Source organism: Leptodactylus fuscus, chromosome 11 (genome assembly GCF_031893055.1).
Source record: "Leptodactylus fuscus isolate aLepFus1 chromosome 11, aLepFus1.hap2, whole genome shotgun sequence".
Lineage (NCBI taxonomy): Eukaryota > Metazoa > Chordata > Amphibia > Anura > Leptodactylidae > Leptodactylus > Leptodactylus fuscus.
In genome coordinates, this window is record NC_134275.1 from 66,232,221 (window position 1) to 66,248,062 (window position 15,842).

Below are 15,842 nucleotides of genomic sequence, written 5' to 3' on the forward strand. Positions count from 1 at the left end.
AAAATGGTAGAACTACAAAGTACACCCGGTCCTGCAAAAAAAGACGCCCTATACATCCCCGTACACGCACGTATAAAAAAGTTACGGCTGTCAGAATATGGCGACTTTTCAAAAAATAATTTTTTAACACAGTTTTGGATTTTTTTAAGGGGTCAAAATGTAAATAAAACCATATAAATTTGGTATCCCCGGAATCGTAACGAAACACAGAATACAGGGGACATGTCATTTTGGTTGCACAGTGAACGCCGTAAAACCAAAGCCCGTAAGAAAGTCGCAGAAATGCATTTTTTCTTCAAATCCACCCCATTATGAATTTTTTCCCTGCTTCCCAGTACATTATATAGAATAAATAATGGTGGCATCATGAAGAAAAATTTGTCCCAGGAAAAATTAAGACCTCACATGTCTCTGGGAGCGGAGAAATAAAAAAGTGCTACCGTGGTAGCAGCAGTAGCAGCTGCCACAGGGCCCGGGCCATTAGGGGGCCCGGTGACAGCCGCTACCGCTGCGTTTTTTTTTTTTTTTTAAGTCCGTTACGGGCCCTATTCACTTGCCGATCCTGGCTGGGCCGGGATCGGCAAGTGACACTGCGGGGCCCACAGAGGCTATCATTATACTCGGGGGTCTTTGCAGACCCCCGAGTATAATGATCGGCGCACCGGGAGGGGTAAGGTAACATAAAAAACAGTGTTACTTACCTCTCCACGATCCTGCCAGGCCTCCGTCATTCGTGTCTGATGTCACATGACCCAGGCCAGCTTCCCGGGTCATGTGACGTCTGACGTCATTAAAGCTGGACAAGAGCAGCAGCCGGCAGGAACAGGTAAGCAACTATCTCTGTTCTTTTAATGGTTTTAATCCCCCGGGTCTCCGATTATTATACTCTGGGGTCTTTTCAGACCCCAGAGTATAATAAATGTTTATAGGTGTCCACAGTGGGACATATGGGGACACTATAGGGGTTAATACTGTGTGCAGGGGACACTATAGGGGTTAATACTGTGTGCAGGGGACACTATAGGGGTTAATACTGTGTGTAGGGGACACTATAGGGGTTAATACTGTGTGTGCATTGGACACTATAGGGGTTAATAATACTGTGTGCATTGGACACTATAGGGGTTAATACTGTGTGTGCAGGGGACACTATAGGGGTTAATTCTGTGTGTGCATTGGACACTATAGGGGTTAATACTGTGTGTGCATTGGACACTATAGGGGTTAATACTGTGTGTGCAGGGGACACTATAGGGGATAATACTGTGTGTGCAGGGGACACTATAGGGGTTAATACTGTGTGTGCAGGGGACACTATAGGGGTTAATACTGTGTGTGCAGGGGACACTATAGGGGTTAATACTGTGTGTGCATTGGACACTATAGGGGTTAATACTGTGTGTGCAGGGGACACTATTGGGGATAATACTGTGTGTGCAGGGGACACTATAGGGGATAATACTGTGTGTGCATTGGACACTATAGGGGTTAATACTGTGTGTGCATTGGACACTATAGGGGATAATACTGTGTGTGCATTGGACACTATAGGGGTTAATACTGTGTGTGCAGGGGACACTATTGGGGATAATACTGTGTGCAGAGGCCACTAATGGACAAAATACTGTGTGCAGGGCTTACTAAGGGACATAATAGAGTGCGGAGGAGGGGGTCAGTCGAGGTCTTCGGCATCGATTTGGGGAGGGGGGGGCCCATGTCAAAAGTTCGCCACGGGGCCCCACCATTCCTAGTTACGCCACTGACTCTATGTATACAGAATACACAACACAACATATAATATATATGCCAGCCCAGACAATACACACCATGTATACAGAATATATAATGCAATGTATAATACAGTGCCTACAAGTAGTATTCAACCCCCTGCAGATTTAGCAGGTTTACACATTCGGAATTAACTTGGCATTGTGACATTTGGACTGTAGATCAGCCTGGAAGTGTGAAATGCACTGCAGCAAAAAAGAATGTTATTTCTTTGTTTAATTTTTTTTTAAATTGTGAAAAGTTTATTCAGAGGGTCATTTATTATTCAACCCCTCAAACCACCAGAATTCTGTTTGGTTCCCCTAAAGTATTAAGAAGTAGTTCAGGCACAAAGAACAATGAGCTTCACTTGTTTGGATTAATTATCTCTTTTTCCAGCCTTTTCTGACTATTTAAGACCCTCCCCAAACTTGTGAACAGCACTCATACATGGTCAACATGGGAAAGACAAAGGAGCATTCCAAGGCCATCAGAGACAAGATCGTGGAGGGTCACAAGGCTGGCAAGGGGTACAAAACCCTTTCCAAGGAGTTGGGCCTACCTGTCTCCACTGTTGGGAGCATCATCCGGAAGTGGAAGGCTTATGGAACTACTGTTAGCCTTCCACGGCCTGGACAGCCTTTGAAAGTTTCCTCCCGTGCCGAGGCCAGGCTTGTCCGAAGAGTCAAGGCTAACCCAAGGACAACAAGGAAGGAGCTCCGGGAAGATCTCATGGCAGTGGGGACATTGGTTTCAGTCAATACCATAAGTAACGTACTCCACCGCAATGGTCTCCGTTCCAGATGAGCCCGTAAGGTACCTTTACTTTCAAAGCGTCATGTCAAGGCTCGTCTACAGTTTGCTCATGATCACTTGGAGGACTCTGAGACAGACTGGTTCAAGGTTCTCTGGTCTGATGAGACCAAGATCGAGATCTTTGGTGCCAACCACACACGTGATGTTTGGAGACTGGATGGCACTGCATACGATCCCAAGAATACCATCCCTACAGTCAAGCATGGTGGTGGCAGCATCATGCTGTGGGGCTGCTTCTCAGTCAAGGGGCCTGGCCATCTGGTCCGCATCCATGGGAAGATGGCTAGCACAGCCTACCTGGAGATTTTGGCCAAGAACCTCCGCTCCTCCATCAAGGATCTTAAGATGGGTCATCATTTCATCTTCCAACAAGACAACAACCCAAAGCACACAGCCAAGAAAACCAAGGCCTGGTTCAAGAGGGAAAAAAATCAAGGTGTTGCAGTGGCCTAGTCAGTCTCCTGACCTTAACCCAATTGAAAACTTGTGGAAGGAGCTCAAGATTAAAGTCCACATGAGACACCCAAAGAACCTAGATAACTTGGAGAAGATCTGCATGGAGGAGTGGGCCAAGATAACTCCAGAGACCTGTGCCGGCCTGATCAGGTCTTATAAAAGACGATTATTAGCTGTAATTGCAAACAAAGGTTATTCCACAAAATATTAAACCTAGGGGTTGAATAATAATTGACCCACACTTTTATGTTTAAAATTTATTAAAATTTAACTGAGCAACATAACTTTTTGGTTTGTAAGATTTATGCATCTGCTAATAAATCCTGCTCTTGTTTGAAGTTTGAAGGCTCTAACTTATTTGCATCTTATCAAACCTGCTAAATCTGCAGGGGGTTGAATACTACTTGTAGGCACTGTATATGTGCCAGACCAGACAATGAACGCCATGTATACATAATACACAATGCAACATATATTATATGAGCCAGACCAGACAATTAACACCATGTAAACATAATACACAATGCAACATATATTATATGAGCCAGACCAGACAATTAACACCATGTATACATAATACACAATGCAACATATAATATAATATATGAGCCAGCCCAGACAATACACTCCATGCATACAGAATACACAATGTAACATATATGATATATGTGCCAGCCCAGACAATATACACCATGTATACAGAATACACAATACCACATATAATACAATATAGCTCAGTCCAGACAATTCACACCCTATGTATAGTATACACAGTGCAATATAATGTAATATATCTACCAGCCAAGACAATGCACAGAATGTGGTAAGTGACACTGCCGGCCCCACAAATACTATCATTATACTCGGGGGTCTTTGCAGACCCCCGAGTATAATGATCGGAGGCCTGGGAGAGGTAAGGGAACGTAACAAACACTGTTACTTACCTCCCCACGATGCCAGGCCTCCTTCCTGACGTCCTTTCTGACTTCTTTGACGTCACATGAACCCGGCCTGCGTCCCGGGTCATGTGACGTCTGACGTCATTTCAGAAGGACGGCAGCGGAGAAGACAGCGTAGGAGCCGGAGGACAGGTAAGAAACAGTAATTTTTTATGTTTTTATTCCCCAGAGTATAATAATTGTTTATGGGTGTCCACTATGGGGTATAATACTGTGTGCAGGGGTCACTATGGGGGATAATACTGTATGCAGGGGCCACTATGGGGGATAATACTGTGTGCAGGGGCCACTGAAGGACATAATACTGTGTGCAGGGGTCACTATGGGGGATAATACTGTATGCAGGGGCCACTATAGGGGATAATACTGTGTGCAGGGGCCACTGAGGGACATAATACTGTTTCAGGGGCCACTAAGGGACATAATACTGTATGCAGGGGCCACTAAGGGACATAATAGAGTGTGGAGGAGGGGGCCGCTCGAGATCTTCGATGTCGGTGTCGGTTGGGGGGGCCTGTCAGAAGTTCGCCACGGGGCCCCGCCATTCCTAGTTACGCCACTGGCAAGGTCCATATGAAATAACTGAAAAGTGGGAGATGTAAACTACAAAGTCTTCCAGTCGGGCAGGAGGAAACCTGAACAGATCGACCATGTGAATTTGGGGAAACCCCAGAAAGACAGGGAATCCTTGTCTGCCTAGAGAGATTGCTGCTAAAGCAAAGGGTAAGCCATGTCCTGAGGTGCGAATAGCTGAGACTGTCTAAGGTACAGCTCCAGGAAACAAAATAACTCACACAGAGAAATACTGATGTATTTTCAGAGACACCGGGGCATACCAATCTGATAGAGCATGACGTTGTCACTGAGCCTCAGGTATGTGTCAATCTGAAGCCATACCGAGTACCTGAAGCTCGTAGACAGGCCATAAACAAAGAGGTCAACGATATGTTAGCCCTTGGGGTAATTGAATAGTCTAATAGTGCGTGGTCAAATCCTATTGTCTTGATTCCCTAACCCAACAATACAATCAGATTTTATAATGAATTTCTTAAACAAATTGAAAGTTCGAAGTTTGATGCCAATCCGATGCCCAGAGTAGATGAGGTGATCGAGAGGTTGGGCTCTGCCAGATATTTCTCTACTCTCGATTTAACAAAAGGGTATTGGCAGGTGCCACTCACAATGAGTGCTAGAGAGAAAACAGCGTTTGCTACCCCAGATGGTCTCTGCCAGTACGTGACTATGCCTTTCAGGTTACATGGAGCTCCTGCCACCTTTCAGGGGTTGATGGACAAAATTCTCAGGCTAGATCGCAGGTTTGCCTCAGCCTACCTTGACAATATAGCCATTTTCATTCAAAGTCACTTACCAAAGGTCCAAGCGGTACTCGATTCCCTTTGAGCAACTTCGATTTAACTGCTAACCCCAAAAAGTGCACTTTGGTCCTTGAAGAAGCCCGGTATTTTGGGTACACCATAGAAAGGGGGATAATCAAACCCCAGGTGAAGAAAGTAGACTCTATTCAGAATTGGCCTGCACCATAAGTAAAAAACAAGTGAGGGCGTTCCTGGGAATCATGGGGTACTATAGGACGTTCATACCCAATTTTGCTTTTATTGCTGCTCCCCTGACCGACCTTGCCAAGGGAGGAAAATCTACTCTCATCAAATGGACTGAAGAGGCCGGAGGGGGTATTCCAAAGGTCGAAGTCGGTCCTCTGTAGACAACTGGTCTTGATCATTCCCAATTATTATTTGTGGTACAGACTGATGCCTCGGATGTGGGGTTTGGTACAGTTCTTTCACAAGTCGTTGAAGGTGAGGAACATTCAGTCACATACTTAAGTCGAAAGCTCACTCCTGCAAAGAAAAATTACAGTATTGTGGAAAGGGGGTGTTTGGTCACCAAATGGGCTCTGGAGTCCCTATGCTATTATTTGCTGGGACGACAGTTTTGGTTGGTTACCAACCACTCCCCTCTCACATGGATGTCTTAGGTTAAAGAGAGGAATGCTCGGGTTACAAGGTGGTTCCTTACATTACAAAATTTTAAATTTAATGTATAACAGAGATCTGGTAGATTACAAGGGAATGTAGATGCTCTGTCCTGGACACATTGTAGCAAAACCTCACCTGTCTACTTCTTATCCTACCAGAGGAAGGTGCTCTCATACACAGGTGGAAGCTGGGCCTCATTACAGGCCTATAAAGCCTGTCAAGACTTCAGTCCTGGGCAGTTCCTGAGGGAGAGTGGAGGACCTGGGTTCTGTCCCTAAAGCCTGATACCTGGTGAGAGGCCAGGGTGCACCACAGCTTCTGTTTTCGTTTTGTTTTCCCGTGTGGCTGAAGCAAGCCACACATATAGTTAGAGTACCTTTGTTTAGTTAGTGCTCAGACGAGCAGGTTTTGTGTTACTATTTTTGCCCAAAGCTAAGGCTTGTTTATTTTTTCTGCCAGTTCTTTTTTGTTGCAAAATAAACGCACGGGCTTAAAAACCTGTTTAACCTGATTTTGGTGTCTGTCTCTGATTGTCTGGGTCTGCTACTGGTACAGCTGAGCCTACCTGCCCCACATTGGATAGCTTTTTGACATATGGGATACCCAAAATTCCTAGACATAGGTAAAATGAAGGTGCCCCCTCATATCACATCCTGACTAAGGCGACACATAGAGTCCCGCAGCAAAAAGTGCTTCGGGAAAATCGTGGTGGCAATGCCTAGCGGTTCTTCACACAGCTTTTTGAGCAGGAAGTTTGCTGAAGTTTTCTCTGCAGACTTTCTGCTTCAAATATACCTATAGGGAAACCGCCGGAGTTTCTGTAGGTATAATTGACATGCTGCGATTTCCAAAACCATGACGGTTAATACTGCAAAGTGGGCATGGGAATCGCTAGAATCCCATCCATTTTTTTTTTTTTTTTTTATGTAGATTGTGAGCCCCACATAGAGCTCACAATGTACATTTTTCCCTATCAGCATGTCTTTGGAATATGGGATGGAAATCCATGCAAACACGGGGAGAACATACAAACTCCTTGCAGATGGTTTTATGCCCTTGGTGGGATTTGAACACCAGGACTCCAGTGTTGCAAGGCTGCAGTGCTAACCACTGAGCCACCGTGTGGCCCCCTTCATCCATTTTGTTGTGACTGTAAAACACAGCAATTTTTTCTGTGGTGTTTACGCCACGGGCAATCCACGATGTATATGCCATGTGGAGCCCTGGCCTAAGCCTAGGTTCACCCAGGGCACATGCACTGCTGAATTTCGAGTAAAATCAGTAAAATCAACAGAACATTTTCCTGAAAGCCTTCTTTGCAAAATCCATCTGAATTCTGGTGGTCTTCACAGCATCTCACTTGCTGGAATTGCTGGGGGTCTCCTGATGCGTTCAACCAATGCTTTGCAAAGTCTCCGATAAAAACCATGGCAGTAACTGGCATGCTAAAAATTAAAACACAAGGCACAGGTCACTTTCCATTGCAGGTTTCAATCACCCATTTGGTTGAGATGATGATATCTGCAAGAACTGGAACATAACCCTATGGGTGTCTCCAATTGTTTTGAAGTGGCGCTGTATCTCAAGGGGATTTACAGTATTGGGTTGAGGATAGAATCAGCTGATTTTATCCTCATGTTGTAATATTTATACTCACTATTGCTTGCACCCCCTGGAGGGAATACAAACATCATATCTCATCCAGGATAAATAACAACTCCTTTGCTTACGTGTGCAAATGTTAGTCTGCCAGTTGAAAAGAGGCCACGTACAATGGTGTCAAAGTCATTTCCATCCAGAGCCACATCAGCATTATCTATAAATCTAGACTAGTGCCTTCTAGTGGTGAGATGCAGTCACAGGGTGGCTACAGAGCTTGGCTACGTGCACTATGATTGTATATAAAAACCGAGACACCAAGGGTGTAAACTGTCAGGAGTTACACAAGATGTATTACTCACCAAATTGAAGTGCCCCAGCAGGCTTTCTATGACGTACAGTATATATCAGTAGCCCAGCAGGCTTTCTATGACGTATAGTATGTACCTTATTTCTAGGCTGCTGACAAAGTAGTTCCACCAGAGACGTCATAGTGAACCACGTGGTCAGTAAAAAAGCTAAGATGCACTTTAGGATAGATAAGAGCACAACTTTAGCACCAAGCTTCATTCCTTGGAGAGTGGAGAGAGTGTCAGGGAACGGCTCTCAGACCTGTGTGTTGCTGAACAGAATGGTGCGGAGGTGTGAACTAGATCTCCGAATTCAAGATGACACCCCCTCTGCCTGTGTAACCCCACTGTCTGTGTGGAAAGTGGAGAGATCAGAATCCAAGATGGCACCTGCTACCTGTGCTAGTGCCGTCTCCTCTGCCAGGAGCAGGGATAGTGGAGAGCTGGTTCTTCTGTGTCTGGACCTTGTGAGCCGCATAATATAAGGTGAAGGACGTGATTTGGCCAATGGATCTTGAGTTTGCAGATGTGCCCTAGGGGAATGATGGCTGAACCTCCTGATTTTGGCAGGAACACACAACCACCTAATATATATGTGGTTCCCGGACAGCAGATGTTGGTGAAAAGGATTGGTCATGTGGGGATCAAACATGATCCTTTATTCTCGTAGGAGATAAGCTGTTAGTGGTTACTTCCCTCTCCTTAAGGGTATGTTCACATGGTGGAATATGCATTCTGCGTGTCAATATTCCGCATGGCTAGCCGTGACGGGATGGCGGCGCAGTGCACCAGCATACCACCGCGGTATTCCACTCCGGATTACGCCTAAATGAATGGGCTTAATCGGGAAGGGAGCCTCGCGCCGCAGAATCCACGGCGAGAAGAGTCATCTTGCTTCTTATTTCTGCTACTAGCTAGCAGAAAAAAGAAGCGAGCGCCTCCCATTGAAGTCAATGGGAGCCGGTTTTGGCTGTGGATTTTGAGGCGTATTCCATGTCAAAATCCGCTGCTAAAAAACTCCATGTGAACTGACCCTAATGGGAACGCACACATGTGCATGGAGGAACATCTGTCTAGGCGCATGGGCACCTTAAGGCTGAGGCTACACATTGCAGTAACTTAAAACTTCTAGGCATGCGCAATCGGCTCTGCTATCGGCAGGGGTGAACCTAGCTTTTATGCCGCCTGAGGCGGACGACAGAAAGCGGACGGGGTGGCGTTAGCAGGCAGAGAGCAAGCAGGGAGAGGACCTGCTCTCTGCCTGAGCGTGAGGGAAGGCCAGTGGAGCAGCGCTGCGTCCACAGGGCCTCCCCAATCCACCGCTCCCTTCCCGTGCTGGGCTGCCGAGACGGTGACCCAGTCCAGGTCAGCAAAAATGCCCCCCCCCCCCGGGGGCCCGGCATAGCGCCGCCTGAAGTGGCCGCTTCAGGTCGCCTCATGGGAGGTGCGGCGCTGACTATTGGGCCTCTGGCAGAGCCGACTGCGCATGCTTACTGTGTAAGCAGCCACAAGACAATGGCCGCTTACACCAGTTTACTGTGTAAGCGGCCACAGGAAAATTGGCGCAGGCATGCGCATTCGGCATGCCCGCAGTGCTGTTTGAGCGCTGAGGACCGCCCCCAGTGCTGCGAGAGAACTCATTTGCATACTGAAGAAAACTCAGATTTCTACCGAACGGCGGCGCGGAGAAGACATCTAAAGTTAGGAGAAGAATAGTCTTTCTTAAGGCTATTCCTATGTGTTAGGGACAAAAAATGTCATTTTAATGATTGAATCCCTTTAAGCTGATGCCCCATGTTGCAAAAACGTAGTGTTTTTTTGCCATGGTGGAAAAATCGTTGCGTTTTACAGTACCTGCAAAGTGGATGGGATTCTAGCTAACCCCATCTAAATATTACAGAAAAAAAAATCTGCAGCAGAAAAGCTGTGATTTTAAAAACAGCAGCATGTAAATTTCGCCTGCTGAAGGTTACGGTTTTAGAAATCGCAGCATTTCAAAGGTGAAGCTCGGTTGTGTGAATGCGGGGTAACTAGACGAACAGATACTAACCACCCCACTGTTTTATAAGAGCTTGTCTAAAATAGTGGAGAATACAAGCTTGCTGACTGTTTCCAATAATAACCATCAGAACTGTGAATGTGGCTCTAGACTACAATACAATAAGTATCACAACAACTGTATTATGTTGCATCACAGTGCACAGTGTACATCTTGGTTTGCGGTATCTATGGTGCCAGCATTCAGCATCGCACATGTTGTAATTTCACGCACCACAGGACTTTGGCAAAAAATCAATACGCTGGGTCTGGAGAAAGTTATTTTTACTAAATTCATGTGAAACCAAGTAGGAACATCAGGAAAGATCTTCATAATAGACTCCATTATAAGAGATTGTAAGAGATGTACATGCAGGACCTGTGTCCGTGCAGGCGGAGAGGCGGCATACGGACACAGACGGTCACCTTTAAAAACCCAGTTTTAAAGCTGACCACCAGCAAGCCGTCCCCTGTCTAGTTTCCCCGGGGTATTGAATGCGGACAGCAGCGGTAGTGTGAGCGCCCCCTAAGGGTTGTTTCACACAGACGGGTTTGAGGCGGGAACTGCTGGATATTGGACCCAGTCCAACATAAATTATATCCAGATAATAAAGGGTTGTTCTGGTCCCGAAGTGAAAGTAACGGAAGGGGAGGGAAAGGGTTAAAATAACATAAGTTGCCATACTCCACTGCCCCAAGTCACCACTTCAGCCAAAGCAGCTCCCCAATACTGACGTGTCACACCCCCATGTGACCATTGCAGCTAATCGCTGACTGGGTTAGGAAGAAATTTCAGTTCATTAACCTGATTATGTGATAAATCAGAAGAAAAAGCTGCGTTTCTGCAACATGGGGCCTCAACCGTAAGCTAAGGCCCCACTTTGCAGAAACACAACTTTTTTTGCAGCAGATTTTGTAGTGTTTTTTTTTAGACAAAGCCAGGAGTGGATTGAGCAAAAGGTAGAGACTAGAGATGAGCGAACACTGTTCGGATCAGCCGATCCGGACAGCACGCACCCATAGAAATGAATGGAAGCACCTGGCACGGCGACTTTGCCGGCGGCCGGCCGGCATCACAGGTGCTTCCATTCATTTCTATGGGTGCATGCTGTTTGGATCGGCTGATCCGAACAGTGTTCGCTCATCTCTAGTAGAGACATAAGAACTTCCTATATATTTCCCATTCCTTTTGTGGCCATTCTAGGCTTTGGCTCAAAACAAATGTAACACATACTGATAACCTATGCTGTCGATAATCGTGGAGTTTTACAGTACAGAAAATCCCATCCCCACTTTAGGGTAAAAACCACTGCCACAATTTCCAAATCCGGCATGGTTTTGGAAATCGCAGCATGTCAATTATATCTATGGAAAACTCTGCGAACTTTCTGTTTAAAATGCTGTGGGAAGAACCGCAATGCGTTGCCGCCGCAGTTTTTCCCGCAGCACATTATTGCTGCGGATGTCCCATGGGGCCTTAGCCTTAGGGCCAGACAACCCCTTTAAGAAACGGTAACTCGTACTATCACCCTGTGTGAATGAAGCAAATTGACTTCTGGGTGCCATAAAACAGGGTATAGTTTGCAGATGAGGGGAAACAATGGGGCGTTTTTACATAGAAGATTTACTGCACGATATGATGTTACCATCTCTGTGTAAACCCAAAATCTAGAGTATCCTTCTCCCCCCATAAATAAGTGTGACCTACTGATAGTTCTGTAAAAAACAAGTCCAGAGTTCACGGTCATTGACCTGATAACTTCCGCCTGTCTAGTCTTCTGCTCTCAGTGACCTAGTAAGATGCCTGCTTACATGCCAGGGTGCGTGTTCTCATACTTATGCAAATCAGCTTTTATTGTAGGCCATCTTGTACAAGATCTGCTTTCATCAGTGGGTAAAATGTCAGTGGGTGGAATCTATTCTTTACATCCTTTTTGCACTTTCCTAGCTGCACGCATCTTCTCTAAGGAACATTTCTATTTCACAACATGTAATAAATCTATTGCATATTCAGCTCAAGATGAAAAATTATTCTACTGATATGTAAGGGTTTTATGTTGCCCGTGTAGTGGATAATACGCTTGATAAATTCCATCCTTTGGGCAGGGTTGATTTATACTAATGTTTCTTAAAGTACATGGCGGATTTCTTCCACAAACAGTGCCACATCTGTCCACAGGTTGTGTCTGGTATTGCAGCTGTAGTGAAGGGAATGGGGATGAGGGGTAATACCAAAGACAGTACAGTTGCTGGAAGCCATGTTTTATACTCAAGATATACTAAAAGGCTGTGACTGTATATTGTTCACGCCATGAATACAGACGGGGTACCTCCTTGTTTCCTATGGGGTGCATGTACCACTAGCTGAGAACCTAAATGTAAGTTCACACAGGGTTTTTTGGAACCTGGATCCAAAAAACGGTAGCTGCGACGGAAAGCCGGTGCACTGCACCGCCATCCAGCCGCGCACTCTGCTCCGGATTAGGCCCAATGAATGGGCTTAGTCCGGAGGAGGGAGTTTCTTCAGGCTGAATCGCGAGGCGACGCGGCCTGAAGAATGAGCACCTCGCTTCTTTTTTCTGGGAGCTGGAAAAAAACGGCTCCTGGAAAAAAGACCTGAGCGGCTCCTATTGTTTCAATGGGAGTCGTCTTTTTGGTCAGGATTTTGAGGCGATTACAGCCTCAAAACCCTGACCAAAAAACTCTGTGTGAACTTACCCTAAGATCTATACAATAGTGGGCAGTCATAATGGACTTAAAGGGGCTTTCCCACTAAAGCGAGTCATCCCCTATTTATCCATAGGATAGGGGATAACTTGCAGATCAGTGGGATACGACTGCTCTGATACCCACTGACCAGGAGAATGGGGGTCCATAGACTTTAAAGGGCCTGTCCAGCATCTAAACATTTTTGATACTGATGACCTATCTGCAAGAGGTCCAACACCCAAACTGATCAGCTGATGGAAGTCATATACTAAGTATATATGGCAGCAATTACCCTGTTCCTATTTACGTGAATCCAGGTGCCATTGCCACATTGTACAGCGCTCCCTCCCTGCAGCCCTGCTCCCATTCATTCCTTCAGAGGGCTGCATCACCCGATCACTTTAGGGTTAAGACCCCCAACTATCTGATACTGATGACGTCTCCTATGGCTTGTGGAGTGGAAGTGAGCATGCGACTCCACTGGTTCATTAAATCAGTAGGACTCTGATCCCCTGTCCTTGTTATTTGCGGGGGTCTCTGCAGTCAGACCCCCACCTATCAGATAGCTATTCCCTATGCTTTAAGGACCAAGAACAAATGGAAGAATGCATACTTTCCATACGACTGTAGATACCGTAATACCGTGTGTCAATTGTCTCGGTCTGACAAATCAATGGAAAATCAAAGTTTCAACAGATTTTCCTCCATTTTTGCAAAAGAACATGAGCAATTAGTGGCAGATAATTGGCTGAAATGGTTAACACTGCTGCGGACGATTATTACCGCGTGTCCTAAGAGTTAATCTTCTCATTTTCAGAAGACATTTAACCTTCAGAGCCGGAGTTTCTGGTTTCTCTTGAGGCGGGGAGAGGCAGAGCAGCTTGTTATATACTATAGTAATGATTGAGCTGGATGCGCCCTGTCGCCAGGTTCTGTGTCATAAGGCATTATGTGACCAGTTACATAGCAGCCCTGACTTATTACGTGACCAACCTGCATTATATAGCCGTGTGTAAAGCCACTTTATGGCAGGACACAGTTAAATTTCATTATACAATCCCATTTTACCAAAGAGGAGGACGAAATGTCTTTTCTAATGATGTATGGAGAATGCTAAGCCATGTAAGAATGTATATAATAATATTCAGTATTAGAATTCTTAGATGGAATGATACAGACAGATTGTGACAGTAGTTTTTAACCTCATCCAGATCTATGCACTAAGGCCAAGTGGTTCAGAATAATAAAAGTGCATCTGGATTAAAATGCCGCCATATGAGGGCGGTATAAAGTAGTGTGAGATACCGATTATAGCAGTGTGTCACTTATATTGCAGTAGTTTCCATAAAATAACATTATATTAGGCCCCAGGCACGTGACTGAGTGCGCTGTCCAAGGTGGGGACGATTTTAAAGTGGAATGCACACGGTCACTTGGAGTGACACCGAGTGTCTTCTGTGATGCACTCACCTGTATGGGGGTGTCCAATCCATTCTGTTTCTGCTCTATAGTCATGGGAATGGAGCATTGGATGCCTCCTCTGGAGAGCCTTGGCCTGCACACTCAGGGCCTTACAGTTATTAGTGGAGGGCTCATCCTGCAGCTAATTGACAGCCTACTCCCCACACTGTACAGGGAGAAAGCTGTCAACCGGTAGCAGGTGTGTAGGGGCAGTCTGTAGCTCATGAACTAGATTGTATGGACATCAAGAGGAGTCACCTAAGCTACATCTATTAATCTGTGACTTTATGTAAACTATTGCAAGAAGTCCGGTCTTTTTTCATTCCCAAACTAGACTGCTCCCTTACACCTCCATATATATACAGAATCCAATAGAACCTGTCACATTAAATATACTCTGTACCTCTGTATAAACTCTGAAATATACAGAGAAGTGCAGTATAGGCAAGGCGCTAGGTGACCAGACATTTCTCTACAAAGGTTCTCACTTAGGGCAAGTTCACAAGGAGTTTTTTGGTCAGGATTTTGAGGCCTCAAAACCCTGACCAAAAAGGCGGCTACCATTGAAATCAATGGGAGCCGCTCAGGTCTTTTTTTCCAGGAGCCGTTTCTTCCAGCTCCCGGAAAAAAGATGCGAGGTGCTCGCTCTTCAGGTCGAGTCGCCTCGCGATCCGGCCTGAAGACACTCCCTCCTCCGGACTAGGCCAGTCATTGGGCCTAATCCGGAGCAGAGTGCGCAGCTGGATGTTGGTGCAGTGCACCAGCTTTTAGCCGCGGCTACCCGGTTTTTGCATCGGAACCTGAGGCGACCTCCAAAAAACCCCGTGTGAACTTACCGTAAGTTTTCCACAATGACATATAAGGTTCCTATGTCTACATGAGGTTCCTATGACTCGCTTAGCAGATCAGTTTTGGATTCCCTAAAATCATACACAAACGGATGTGAGGGCATCTGTTTTATATACACTTCAGTGTTAGAAGTTGCTGTCCGTTGTTTTATTGTTAGAAATATGGTAGGCAGTGATGGCTACGGTTCTCCTTCAGACTGAGGTCTATGGGATCCGTCTCACTAATGGCTGTGAATCTGGCCCAGCCGCTCATACACATATTACAGCTCTAAGCATAAGGCATATATGTAGTATTAAATGTTCCTGCCAGTTCAGGATAGGCACTACTACATGACCTGTCATTGCCAGACTTCATACAGCGCTTTAATAATACATACACACTGTGATATAACAGCTTTGTTTTGTGGTTGGCTGCCTAAGACTTCTGTGATTTCATAGAGACATGGACAAGTATTTTACATAACATGCTTCTTTGGAATCCATACGTGTGATGATTTTCCGCTTGAACAAGCAGATTATCTCCGCACCTACACAATCCCATGGACCCAGTAGGCAGGTCAGTCTGCATTATGGAGCTGTACTACCCCCTAGCAACATTTATACAGACCCAGAATTATTTCTACAGACTCAAGTTGTCCCGGCATTGCAAGGAGACCCATTCATCTGACCGGCGGCCATCCAATACTACAGATACCAGCTTGACAGTATATGACTGTTTGGCATCACAAGTCAAGATATGTCCTGTCGTCATCTGTTTGAAAGAAGATCCTGAAATATCGCGACATCTTTTTGTCCCGATCCAGACAATCTCAGTTTTGTTATAATAGAAATGAATGGAAAATG